Below are 12,810 nucleotides of genomic sequence, written 5' to 3'. Positions count from 1 at the left end.
TTCCTCTTTCCCACTAGTTTATGGAAGACACGAAGGCTGAGTAGGGCAAGAAAACAGGCTGTTTGACTCTCTAGCTGACTCCCAGATTAAATGAATATAATGAACTGAACTGTTTCCTTGCACTCATCATCTTTGCATGTGCCTGGCTATTAGCAATTTACAAAGATGGGCTGAAGACACATGTGCCTGCTATTTGACTCCTGCTATTCTACAAAGAAAAATACATACATGGTGGAACACTCCAGCAGAAGTTCATCTCCCAGGAATTCTTTTCAGGCCTTGACCGCAGAAGCAACGAGACTCCATGGTAACAAGAGACGATGCTTCATACATGCTACTTTCAGATAATGCTCCAGGTCAGAGATCTATTCAGCTGAATGAAGTTCCATTCAAGCAGAGGGGGGGTGGGGCGGGGGACCTCTTTTCTTAATCTCTCTCCTAAACTCCCGAGGTTGCTTTCCTCTTCATGCCTCTTTACCTGAGATATGGGATTATTTACCTGTACATTGACACTCTTAAATGCTCTATCATCTGCCAAAAACTTAGATCTGTCTTTCACAGAATCCAGCCCTGACTCAGCTGTTTCCAAAAAGATATTGTAGTCCTATCCTAACAACTTGCAGTTGCTTTTTAGAGCTGAGGCATAAAAGGAACGGTGATAGGGCTTGCCTAATTAGAAAGCTAGATGAATGCAACTTTTTGTTGAGGTAAAATGCAGGCATGTTTTAACATTCTGCTTTTGGTGTGTTAATTTATAACAGTTGCAGATAATTCATGTTCTGGCTCTTTAAAGAAGTTTTGTTCAACCTTGGCAACTTTAAGATATGTGGACATTCAGTCCCAGAATTCCCCAGCCAGCCATATCTGGAAAATGTAAATCTTAACTTGCCTTCTAGCTCATATACAATTTGGAGAAGATGTTTATGTTCCAAGACATTTTATGCCGATAACATGCACTAATATCTGCTGGACTTTAATAAAGGTTTCTGATTTAGTTAGGCATTTGTCAGTTAAATCTACATTGTTTAAACATAAAGACATGTTCTTGTTTACCTGTTATATCATGGTCCTAAATATCATCAGGAAAAAGAAGAATTGATTAGGCATTCACATAATTTCTTGTTCTTCCTTGGTTTCCAGAATACAATCTCTCCAAGTGTGTTCAGTATTTTTTTTCTCCTGGCATTTCCTTTTGATGAACTACTCCCCTCCTCTCCATATTTTAGGTCTTTAGTTTGGTCCTGCCCTTTTCCCTGCAGCACCAGAGAAACAGTTAGCCTCCAGACTTGAATAACAGCAAGCTTTTGCTTAGGAAACACACTATGACATTTTATGACTCCTAGGAAGAAGCAGTTACTGCATGTACCCCACTTTTGGGGATTTCTTTTTCAACATAACCTTGTATTGTTGTTTTTACACCCATTTTTCTGCTAATATTTTTGGTCTAATAAAATTTAATAATGCGAAAACAAACATTAAACAACTCTAGGGGGGCACTCAGTTTCCTTAGAATGATGCTATAATGCAATGAACCAATTTAAAATTCTTCTGCTTATCAAACACCTCGTTTTGTGTCCTTTACAGTTGTGTAAACCTTAATAGCCCAAAGTGTTCCTGTGTGGAGTATAATGCTGAAAGAGATCATCCTGGATCTATACCTTTTCCTTTTTGCTAATCTGTTTCTAATTTACATAGAATGTGATTCAAAGCAGAAATCTGCACCTTGGGCTCCATTCCATAGCAGGCCACAGTTCAAATGTCATGTCTCAAGATTGAAACAAGGGCCTCTCTTTTTCTGTAAAACTATGAGGATCAGATTCAAGCAGCTTCAGTCTTCAGTTAAGTTTTGAATTTAGCGATGCCTTTATTCTTGTTGTCTATAAATAGTCTGCATTTTTAAGTGAGTGTCCCCATCCCACTTAACACTTAGACAAGAGTAACTGGACTCCACTTGTTGCTCAGAATTTCTTTCCCACTTGTAAGATCCCTGACTTTCTTACTACTTTTCCAGCTTCTCTTTTTTGTTTGTTTGGTGGCTGAGAAGGGGATAATCTTAAGGGTAGAAATAAATTTGACATCAAAACTGCTTTGTTTTCATTGGATTGTCAAGAAATATAAGAGATTACCCTCAGCAGGCCTTGGGAGCTGTTTATAAAAATTTTATCTAAAAAATTATCCAGTTTTGAATAGCTAAGAAAACATATGTTCATCTCCTCTTTATCCAATATGCACCCCTTTCCTTCAGTTTGTTCTGGTTACACCCTATATAAACTGTACCCAAACTGTTAGACATGCTCTTTCAAAGAAAGAAGCTGTTGTAGCCTATAGATAAACACATAAAAGTAGCTCACAAACTAGTTTTGACCTTGATATTATATCCCCATTGACATATTGCTGTCGAGGGGAAATGTAGAATGCAAAAAAAAGGATGTGCTCATACCACTTCAGAGCTGATAAAGACATGGACTTGGTAGAGCTCATCTAATTCACTTTCTCAGAAGATCTTATTGGATGAGGAATAAAGTACCAACCCATTTTTTTCTCTCCTCCGCCCCATAATACGAAGCATTCTTTTAGCAGAACAATAAAGGAAACTGTGATGTCTAGAACAACACAAAGAAACAGAAGATTCCAATCAGGGAAAAATGTTCATATGCTTCAGCGACTGTCAGTGGTGAATCTGGAGCTTGGGATGGAGCCAAAATTGTAATTGAATGTAGTCCAGATTCCAGGATGGAGGGGGAGTATTTTTTCCTTGTTTTCAAGACTTTAAAAACAGTAACAGCATCATTTCTTCTCTTGGCAAGTTTATTCTCTTCCTCCCCCCCAAACAAAAGATAAAATGGTTGATTCCAGAGGAACAAGAGACAAATTGGTTCAGATAGATTTTGTGAAAAAAAGAGTAAAGATGGTTCCTTCCTAATAATTTCCAGAGTGTATGCTTTATAGCGGTGATAGCAGTGGTAGAATTCAATTTTTTTTACTACTGGTTCTGTGGGCATGACTTGGTGGGTGTTGCAGGAGAAGGATACTGTTAAATCTCCAGTCAGAGGTGGTATTTGCTGGTTCTCCAAACTACTCAAAATTTCCACTACCACTTCTCCAGAACTGGTCAGAATCTGCTGAATACCACCTCTGAGTGATAGCATGCTCTGTTTTTAAGTGAGGAACAATAAAGAATTGTAACATTCACAATGTTTCTTTCTTGATTTTTGGAACCTGACAAAAGTTGAGGAAATAAGCCTAGAGTAAAAGAAAGGAAAAGGTTGGTTTCCAACTCAAGGGTCTTACCAGTTTTAGCAAACCCAGAGAAATAAGTAATATGTCAGATTCAGCTTGTTAAAAGGGGGAAAGAAATGAACAAAATAAAGCTGGTAATAAAACAAATATATAAAGACACTCTACTCCAGAGCTGTCAAACTCATGGCCCATGGGCCGGATGCATCATAAGCTGGCTATGCCCACACCCATTTTAGCTAAGGGTTAGTTGTGATACATCACATGACACTGCTGTGATGACACAAGTTTGACACCCCTGTTCTATCTGTATATGCTTCTTTGCTTCTAATAGAAAATAATATATCTAGCTGAGAATTGAATTGTGGAGTCCTTGGTGCTCTCTAAGCACCAAGCTCAAAGTGGACCAAGGATTCCCATTCTTTGCTTTCCTATGCCTAACAACGATGGATGGGGAGTATTAACAGGTTACTGGGAGAGATCTAACCCCCTGTGTCCTTGAAGCAAAATTCAGAAACCCTTATGTAAACAAAAAGGACAGAAGCATTAAAATGGTAAGGACAGCACCAGCTCCAGTGTTTCTCTTTATTGAGGTAAGCAGTCAGAAGAGCATGTTTACTGCCAGCATACCATTTCATCAACTCTACAACTGCAGGATAGCATGTTAATGAGAGTTGTTGACTGTTGGAGACCAGCATTTTGTAGAGTTAACCTTTTAAAGAACTGCTTATGGCCAACAGCCAAAGAGAAGAGACTTAACCATTTGACCTTTTTTGAGGGGAGAGAATAAACTTGCCAAGTGAAGAAATGGTGCTGCTGTTATTGATGATTTTATAATCTTGAAAACAAGGAAAAATAATCCACATAGACATTCAGCAAAACTATATCCAAGAATTGATTAGAAAAGTATAGTGTGGTTGTTTTATTGCATTGTGACTTTCAGACAGATGTTTAAAGGGAAGGATCAGCCTATTGAGAAAATTTTGGTGGGTGGGTGCAGGGTAGGTGCAGGGTAATGATGAACCTTGGCTGGCTACATTCTGTCCACATGATTATTTTTGCATGTATATGTCAAGTTAATTGAAGAATTAAGAAATATAGTTTGCTGAAATTGTGGAGACTCTTTGCATGACCATCTTGGCAGCTTGGGTCATCTGAAAGGGCAAATGGCCAAGGCCTCGTTTCAGAGAGCATACAGGGAACAAAATATAAATGTCCTTATGGCAGGTGCAGCTGGATTGCCTGTCATTTAAGCACCTCTGCAATCGTCAATTGTGCATAAATATAAAGCTGTATGGCATAGAGAGGAGCTCCATACATCAGATCTGCCCTAGATGGTATAAAGGTCAACTTCAAATAATTCCATGGGTTGTTATAAATTTATTCTGGATTACTTATTCTTTTTATCATCCATCCCATTGATTTTATGGTTCTGAAGTTTATGATAGTTTCCAAGACCAACTTAAGGGACACCTACTAGTGTGGTTTTCCAAAACAGAAAAATGCAATACTGTGTCTAGGTTTCTATTAATGCATAATTATCTGAAGCTGGACACAACTGGATGTAAATTCCAAATAATCTTCAAGGGCTGTCCAAGGTAGTGTACATTGCAGTCATCCATTTGTGAGGTGACTAGAGTTTGTGTGACCATCTCAGGGAATGTGGGGGGGGGGGAGGCAGATTTTTAACAAACTGACTGGCATTCAAAAACGCAGCTGGAGCCCAGGGCCATTTAGAATCTAATAAACTAGATTCAGAGGTGAGTACTGCGAGCTAGATGATGGGACAACTCTCAAACAGAAGGCTGAGTGCAGGCTACCCTCAGATTCCCACTATATCCATCCTGCCCATCACGACCTTGATGATACTGCCTTCCCTGTCTTCTCCCCACAATTCCCCCAAAACCACCTGGACTGCTCCTGCTTTAAGTCACAAGATAGCTAGCCAGCTATGGTTTCTAGTTGCTGTGGCAAACCAAACAAACCCTATGAAATTGCTACCATCTTGCTGCCCTTTCTGCCCACTGCCATCCAGTTAAAATTGCAAGTGGTTGGCTTTCTAACAAAACTCAGATCTGACAGAAAGGCTTTAATAGGTTGTCTGTGGAGATTCTCAGCCATCCAGATCACGGTTGTCCCAAAGATGCTTTTTTCAAGAGATAACTGGACTTTCTATTTTTTCTTTGAAGATGTTTCGCTTCTCCTCCAAGAAGCTTCTTGAAAAAGCATCTTTAGGGTTTTACTAGGTTGGTGCCAAGGCTAAAAGAGCAACAAGCCTGATAACCACAGATCTCCAGTTGGAGTAAACAAACTCTGATTTTGTTCCATTGATCCAGTTCCTCCTGCCCACCTTCTTACCAGTAAGCAGACTAGGAATCCAAAACCATCATTTTTGATCTTAGGCAAATCTCCAACCCAGTCTGGGCAAATTTAAGGGGTGGAACCAGAGGTGGTATTCAGCCAGTTCTGACAGGTTCTGGAGAAATTTTAACAGAAATTAGCAGAAATTTTGAGTAGTTTGGAGAACTGGTAAATACCATCTCACCTATTTGCTGCCTCCCAAGTCCCAGATGATCAGCTGTGTCTTTGTTTGTTGCCCTGCACAGGAGAATGGAGCTGGAAAGCAGGTTAGTGGGGTGGGGAGGGAATGGGATTTTGCAGTAACCTTCCTCCAGGAGTGGGTGGAAATGGGGATTTTGTAGTATCCTTCTCCTGCTATGTCCACAAAGCCACGCCCACAAAGCCACGCCACACCCACCAAGCCACACCATGCCCACCAAGCCACACCCACAGAACCATAGTAAAAAAATTGAATACCACCACTGAGTGGAACTGTTGCTGAATCTAATATTTATATGCTGAATTGTGCAAAATGGCTAATTAGACTTACGTCCCCCTTTTGTAGTATGCTGAGACTGGGAGCTGCATAAAAGTAACCCCTCAGGAATAGCCAGGGGTTCAGAATTTGCCATGCTAATGCTCTGAACCTTTTGCGCAAATAAACCTGTATTCTCCTACTCTTCAGGGTCTTGTGTCCTGATTTGGAAACAGGATCTGCTGCAACATTTATGGCGATTCCGCCGGGACACAAGGGGCCCTGAGGCCCACTGGAGGGTCCACCCCAGGTGCCAGTGCTTCGGTGAGTTGAAGGGAACATCCCAGGCGCCATCTGTCCTTTGAATCCGAGGGACTTCCCGATACTGCTGGGTTCTGGCAACGGCAGTTGATACCTCCAAGAACCACTGATAAAGGGTAAGAAGACCTGGACATTTTCCAGCCAGCCAGTGGAGAAGGAACACGCCTGCAGGCAAGTATTGGACTTGGGAAGCAATCCCTCCCTGTAAGCAGGGATGGAGGAGAGGACTGATCACCCTCTCTTAAGCAAAGGTGGGAGGACTTGTCAGGAATGGTTGAGGTGAGTAGCTACTGCAGTTCCCATTGGTGACTGTGAGTGTCCAGCACCGTGGGCCAGTAGGAGGTGAGTGGCATCCGTAGTTCCCATCGGAGACCGTGTGCACCCGGCTCCCTGGGTCGGATGTGAGTGTGTGGAAATCCCTGGTGTTACCAAGAGAGGAAGGACCCCATACCTTCTTTTTTTTTTTTAAACAAATTTTATTAATTTTAAAGACAAACAAATCATCATTAACCATTACATACTTAAACCTTTTTCCATTATAAATTTTACAAGTCAAATAAAACCTTATTTTATACAATATAATTCTATTTTGAACCATTTCCATATGAGCATACAAATACCTCTTATCCAATTTCTCTTTACTTCTCTTTACTCTTATTCAATTTCACTATTATTATTTCATCTATTTCTTTCTGACTTGGTTACCATTATTCTCATTCTGTATTTCTGCAAGGTTTTATTAATTCTCCCAAAAACATAAACACACAACACACAAACATATAAAAAATCTTTTAGGAAAGTAACTTGGCCCCAGGTACCTCTCTCTACATGGACTTCAATTATATTCATGCTCATCTTACATATCATTACCTATTTTATTTACCATTCTATATCTTCTATATTAGCTTCTCCACACATTTCACTCTTCTTAATTCTATTTTATTTAATCCATCTTAATTTGAGTCATTATATTTGTATCTTTTGTCCATTCTTTATTATCCCTCTGTCTCATTCCTTATAAAAAAAAAAGAATTTCTCCTGAAATCACTAATCGGAGTATGATGCCTTTCTATCTTCCCCCTAAATTAATTAGATTAACATTTAAAATAACACCTAATACCCAATCTGATTCTGCTTGGTACATTCTATCTACTAATTTTTTTTTGTAATAAAAGAAAAATAATAAATCCAAAATGATTAAATACATAGTTAAATAATAGATCTAAATATTGAATCTTATAACATTCCCATTGCCTTTTCCAAAAACAAATGCTACTATAATAATTTTATAATAACATCAATACCATAGTCATATTAAACTCTTTAATTAAAACTCAATATTCTAAACATTCCCTTTAATATTTTATTAAATTTTAAAATCAATCATTACTAAACATTTCAACATTTTAATCTCTTATTAACTCTTAAACCATTCTAATTTTCTATTTCTAATACAAATGCTACAATACCATCTTATGTACCTTGCAAAATCTTTTTTAAAGAAATTGTACTTTACCCTTTGTCCCTAAAAAAGATTCCTCTTTTCCCATCTAATTTCAAAACTTTGTGGCTTTTCTCCACCTTTTCCCTTTCTTTCTTCCCCCACCAGACCTTCCTACCCCCCCTTCTCCTAGCCTCTGCCTTGCTGGCTTCCCTTCTCTGTTGTGTTCCTTTTTTCTTTTGTTTACTATCATTATATTGATTTTGCACCTTATTTTTCTCTTTCTTGAGTGTTTTTTTTAAATCTTAAGTCCTTCATTTTCCTTCCTTTCTTTCTTCCTTCTTTCTTAGTTAAATTTTGAAATTCATTAAAGATGGCTTCTTCTTCTTCTTCTTCTTCTTCTTCTTCTTCTTCTTCTTCTTCTTCTTCTTCTTCTTCTTCTTCTTCTTCTTCTTCTTCTTCTTCTTCTTCTTCTTCTTCTTCTTCTTCTTCTTCTTCTTCTTCTTCTTCTTCTTCTTCCTCCATCTGTTGTAGTGTTTGTTGATAGTTAGCAAGCGCCATTTCTAAAAAAAGGAAGGCTTCTTTCACACCATCTTTGCCATCTGTTTTTGTTTGCTCATATTCTTTTCTCAGTTCCTCAGCAAAAAAGCCATTATAAATCTTTTCTTTTCTCCCCCCTCTTTCTTCTTGCACCAACCAAGATATTTAAAAAAATAGAACAATCCCAAAGTCCTCAATCAATCCAAGCCAAGACAAAGTTCTCACTTTCTCTTCCTGGGGTAGTATCAATCAAAAAAAAGAAAGTCCAAATCTGTATCTTAAAGCCTTATTGGAATTATATTTCAGTCTTCAAATCCTTAAGGCATCTCCTCCAACAAAATCTTAACATATAAATATGTTTTTTGTCCTCTCCCTTCCCACTTATCACATAAAGCTAGTTTTTACCTGAAAAAGACAGGCTTCTCAGTATCCACTTATTGATTCCGTAGGGAAGGAGAGTAAACTTTCCTTTCAGCACCTCAAAATTGCCGCTTATTTTCTCTTCTGGAAAGAATCATTCAAAAAGCCGTAATTTCCAGGAATTGTGTTAAATGTGTCTTAGAGTCCTGGGTCAACCAAGAAAACTTTCACTCTCAAAGGCTTTCTCCTCTTCCTCCTGCGCATTCTTACCCAGCTGCCGGCTTCTTTGTGGCGGCCATTACGGACTGTCGCTGCACCATCTTGGGAAAAGGGGGTTCTGCCGGCCGGGGAGGGGGTCTGCAACACCCCCAAACCCCTCTCCGGATCCCCCTATCTTCAGCCACCCCTGCAGGGCAGCCTTAGCTCTGAACCCATCCGGATCGGAGCACCAAAAACGGCTAGCGCAGCAGGGATCGCGCAGTATCGCGAATCCCTGCTGCTTGCGAAGCCGACAAACTGGAAGTCCCCCCATACCTTCTTCTAAACCCTCTTCCCAATTGTCTTGTCTGGTGACCTGGGTGGCTCATGGGAGGTGGAGAAAGTGTGCCCCTAACCCCATTGGGTTGTATGCTAAAACATTTTAAGGAAGCATACGAATCTCAGGACTATGGTCTTAAGTGGAGTAGACATAAACTGGAGGTGTTTTGTGAGGGAGAATGGCCAACATTTGGAGGTTACAGGGAAGGATTTGAAAGAACCCCCCTGAACTGAAACCGACCGGGTTCAGATCGCCTCCCAGAACCTATTGTCTGGCTAAATGTAGGAGGCAAACCTATTACCTTCCTAGTAGATACTGGAGCCACAAGATCAGTCCTAACCCAGCCCCTAACACAGGCCTCACCCCACACTATTAACATCCAGGGGGCAACAGGAAGTATTTTACAGCGCCCCTTTTTGGAGCCCCTCATTTGCACAACTAAAGGACAAACCATAACTCATCAATTTCTGTATATGCCAGACTGTCCTATCCCACTCCTGGGGAGGGATTTGTTGTGCAAACTTTGAGCTCAGATCTCCTTTGAAGAGGATGGACCAATGACACTGGGATATGGGAAGATAAACGTAACAATACCCAGAGAAGAAGAGTGGAGGCTCATGGTGGCCAGGGACAAGGGACAGGGAGATGAGGATGAATGGAAGCAATTCAATGTTCCACATTTGTGGGCTGAGGATAACCCCCCAGGCTTTGCCAGTCACCACCTTCCAATCATAGTGGAAGAGCTATGTGGATGATCTGTTGGTTACTGACCCCACAAAAGATAATTGCTGGAAAAACACGAGTTGTTATTTCTATTGCAAGACCTGGGATATAAGGCCTCTAAGAAAAAAGCACAGTTGGTTTTAGAAAAGGTCCGATATTTGGGCTATTGATATAGAACAGAGGAAACGTACCTTAGGTCACGAACGTAAAGAGGCTATATGTCAGCTCCCAACTCCTAACAACAGGAGAGACTTGAGAGGGTTTTTGGGTGCCACTGGTTTTTGTCGAATCTGGATCCCGAATTTCAGTCTAATTGCCAAGCCCCTTTATGAAGCTACCAAAGGACAGGATAAGGAGCCGCTACAGTGGGGAACACAGGAAGCAACTAGTTTCCGATTGCTCAATCAGGCACTGTTGCAATCCCCCAGTTTAGGCCTCCCAGATTTGGATAAACCGTTTCAATTATTTGTAGATACTAAACAGAATGTAGCAGTGGGTGTCCTCACTCAGAAAATGGGAACATGGCATCGCCCTGAAGCTTATCTCTCTAAACAGCTGGATAACGTTGCAAAGGGATGGCCTGCGTGCCTTAAGGCTGTGGCTGGGATGGCTATCTTAACTCAGGAAGCAAGTAAACTGACTTTTGGACGAGAGCTTGACATTTATACTCCCCATGCCCTTAAAGCAGTTCTGGAAACGAAGGGCCATTTGTGGCTAACCAACCCCCGAATGCTGAAGTACCAAGGCTTAATCACTCATAACCCTATGATTAATATTATACAATCCACTGCATTAAATCCTGCTACATTATTGCCTGAACCAAACTCAGAAACCATTTACGATTGTACCCACACAATAGAGGAAACGTATGCCAGCCGCCCTGACATGACTGATGTACCCCTTCCTTCTCCGAATTACACCCTATATATGGACAGTACCAGCTTCCTACAGGAAGGAATTAGACGGGCAGGGTATGCAGTGGTGACTTTGGATGATGTTTGGGAAGCAGAACCCCTCCCTTCAGGCACGAGTGCACAGTTAGCTGAACTGCATGCATTAACTAGAGCTTTAGAGCTGGCAAAAGGCAAATGTGCCAACATATATACAGACTCTAAATATGTTTTCCTCACAGTTCAAGTCCATGGTGCCTTATATAAGGAAAGAGGACTTATCACTACAGGAGGCAAGGATATTAAGTATGGCCCCCAAATGTTACACCTCCTAGAAAGTGCATGGGCCCCACAGAAGGTTGCAGTCATACACTGCTGAGGACATCAAAAAGTGGCCTCTGATATACAAAAAGGCAATGATAAAGCAGGTAGAATGGCATGAAAGGTGGCTCAAAGGACTTCAACAATACAAGCACAATGCCTTACTGTATGGACACCACACAAACACCACCAACCACATTACTCCCAGGAAGACATGAACCAAATTGAAGCACTTGAGGCTCAACTGGAAGGAGGCTGGTGGATCCTACCAGACAACTGGATTTTTGTGCCGGGGCATATGGCTTGGGACATAGTACAGCAAGTACACAAGCAGCTGCACCTAGGAAAAACTGCTTTAGCAAAGGCTTTGCAAAGGGAAGTTTATATTAACAAAATACACAGCATTGCAGCAAACGTCTGTGCCAGGTGTGAAATTTGTGCAGCAAATAACCCTAGACAAGGGCCCCAACCACCACCGGGCCATCAACCAAGGGGCAGTTACCCGTTTGATTCTCTGATGATTGACTTCACAGACATGCCCCGCTCTGGCCACTACAATGCACTGCTAGTCATTGTATGTACTTACATAGGATGGCCTGAGTGTATCCCTACCCGCACAAAGAAGGCTACTGAAGTTGCCAGGGCACTGCTTCACATCATAATCCCCAGATATGGCCTGCCTTCTAGAATTTCATCAGACAATGGTCCTGAGTTTATCCACAAGGCCACTCAGCAATTAGCTAAGATATTGGGTATCACTTGGAAACTCCATTGTAGCTTTCATGCCCCCTCTAGAGGCAAGGTTGAGAGAGTTAATAGAACTATTAAGGAAAAATTGGGCAAAATATGTCAGGAAACCCACCTTAAATGGCCAGATGCTTTGAGTTTGGTTCTGGTTACTGTTAGGTGTGCTCCTCAGAAAGGTGTCTCACTTTCACCATTTGAGTTATTGTATGGTCGGGTCCCCAATCTACTTTGTCTAAATATTCACAATACTGTACAAATTTCTGATACAGTTAGAATACAGCAATTACAAGCTCTTAATACGTCAGTCCAAAGATTACAACAATATGTATTAACCTGTAAACCCCATGTCCTAGTGACCTCCCCTCATAACATACATCCAGGACGGGAGGTCTGGGTTAAAGATTGGAAAAGGGAAGTATTGAGCCCAAAGGGCCATATACTGTTGTTATGTGTTCTCCCCTTGCTGTTAAGGTAGCTGAAATAAAACCGTGGATTCACTGGTCTCGAGTTAAGTTGGCTGCACCTACCCAGTGGAAAGTAGAATCCCACCCAACTCATCCATTAAAGGTAACTCTCCGAAGGACTACGCGGGATATCTCCCCTTTTGGTGACACGCCGGAAGCTGTCCCTCTACAAACAGGAGATGAAGAGGAACGGACCCCTGCAGGTGTTACCCCGGAAGCTAACCCCCAATGCATGGGTCTCCCCTGGAAACTTTGATCGCAAGTCAAGCATACCTAAGGATTGGAATTCTTTAGAAAGGGGGGAATTGGTGGTGGTGGGAGACATACCCCATTGCAATATGGAGGCTAATCAAAGGATGCGGGAGACCACATGCATCCGCAGAGGCCTTATGCCCTCCATCTGGATTGTAACC

The 12,810-nt window shown here is 41.2% G+C and overlaps 1 pseudogene; it reads left to right on the top strand.

The window, feature by feature from the left end:
* Positions 1-6,643: 6,643 nt before the first annotated feature.
* LOC148132156 (uncharacterized) lies at positions 6,644-11,307 on the top strand (annotated as a pseudogene).
* Positions 11,308-12,810: the final 1,503 nt, after the last annotated feature.

This window comes from Notechis scutatus, chromosome 2, assembly GCF_049901735.1.
Source record: "Notechis scutatus isolate UNSWTSFEM ecotype Mainland chromosome 2, rNotScu1.2, whole genome shotgun sequence".
NCBI lineage: Eukaryota > Metazoa > Chordata > Lepidosauria > Squamata > Elapidae > Notechis > Notechis scutatus.
This window is presented reverse-complemented; position numbering and strand designations above follow the sequence as displayed.